This window comes from Moschus berezovskii, chromosome 2 (genome assembly GCF_049115385.1).
Source record: "Moschus berezovskii isolate FMDL1 chromosome 2, NW_MosBer_1.0, whole genome shotgun sequence".
In the NCBI taxonomy this organism is placed as follows: domain Eukaryota; kingdom Metazoa; phylum Chordata; class Mammalia; order Artiodactyla; family Moschidae; genus Moschus; species Moschus berezovskii.
In genome coordinates, this window is record NC_142461.1 from 64,737,097 (window position 1) to 64,738,736 (window position 1,640).

Consider the following 1,640-nt stretch of genomic DNA (forward strand, 5'->3'; position numbering starts at 1 on the left):
TCCACACTGAGCATCTCCTTGCCCCCTTCCTGCTTCCTCCCAGGATGGGCCTCAGGCACAGCTCTGGGTCAGCCCTGCCCGCTCTGCCTCCTCATTTGGCTCCGGAGTCCCTCCTCATCCTGGCCAGCCTGCGGACCCTTCCAGGCTGTGAGGAGCCACAGGTGCCATTACCTGGGTGACTCGCTGTCATAGCCTCTCTGAAGTGCAGGGAACCGTGTGGAGTAGATGGCTCAGCCTCTGCTGGTTCGGTCAGTGGCAGGCTTACTGCCCCTCTGCGGCCAGTCAGTGACCAGCCTCCATCCCAACTCCTTCTCTGGAGCCTGGGTAGGGAGTGGAGGAGCTTGCATCAGCACCTGCTGTGTGTGAGGCTCAGTGAGGTACTATCAGATGTCCGCTGAGGGCTCCCCATGTGCCAGGCGCAGGGCCAGGTGCGATATTGCACATCAATGGCCATGCAGACCACAGAAGTGAGAGTGCAGGGTAGGACCAAGGCCTGGGGGGCCCCCTGCACTCTCATAAGCCACCTGCCTGCCCCCCCTCCTCCCTGTACATCACATGTACCAAAGGCTACCACCGAAGATTCCCAACAACTGAGTGAAAACTGCCCCTTCCCAGGGGCCTCCAAGGCCCTGTAATCCTGCCCACCACCCCTCCCCAGCATCCACCTGGAGCACAGCCATCCTTGACCTGAAGAAATTGGTTCCTGTCAGGGGACTTGCACCTGCCGCTGCCTCTGTCCTGAGCTGTCTTCTCGGGGATCCAGCAGCTCCTCCCTTGCGTCGTCAGCATCTCAGGCTTTGACTGTCTTCTGAGGGAGTCTGTTTGTGACCACATTATTTAAATACCACCTCTGTGTTAACCCTGCATCCCTTATTGCATTTCCCACCATATTACTTGAAATTGTGTTAGCTAACTGAGTGTTTGTTCTTTGCTCCTGTCATCTTCTCCAGACGTGACTTCTGTGAGAACAGGCTCTGCTGTACCCTCAGCATTTGAGACAGCTTCCCCCATGGTGCTAGTGATGAAGAACCTGCCTGTCAATGCAGGAGACATAAGAGACGCGGGTTCAATCCCAGGGTCAGGAAGAACCCCTGGAGGAGAGCATGGTAACCCACTCCAGTACTTTTGCTTGAAGAATCCCATGGACAGAGGAGCCTGGCGGGCTATAGTCCATGAAATTGCAGAGTTGGACACAACTGAAACGACTTAACATGAAGACTCAAGATGCTGTGGAGAGCATGAGTGAAGGAATGGGTGGATCAGAAGATGGACCAGTTGGAGCATCAGATTTCCCAAGAAAGGGAGTGTCACACCCACAAAATATGTTCCAGAAGAATTGAGGCTGTAAAAGGAAAAAACACTATAAAACCTATTAAAAGAAACCCATAAAACTTATTTTAAAATGCTATAAAACCAATGGCTGAAAAGAGAGGAGAATATTTTCAAGATCTTGGAGGCTCTTCCCAAGCTAGAAACAAAATACAGAAGCTATAAAACAAAAGGTTGATAGATTTGGCTCCATAAAAATAAAAAGCCCATACATGGCAAAATTACATGAGAAACCAAGTTAAAAGATATTTGACTCAAGAAAATATTTAAAACATGTACAATGGACAAGCAATTAATAGTACAACATCTAA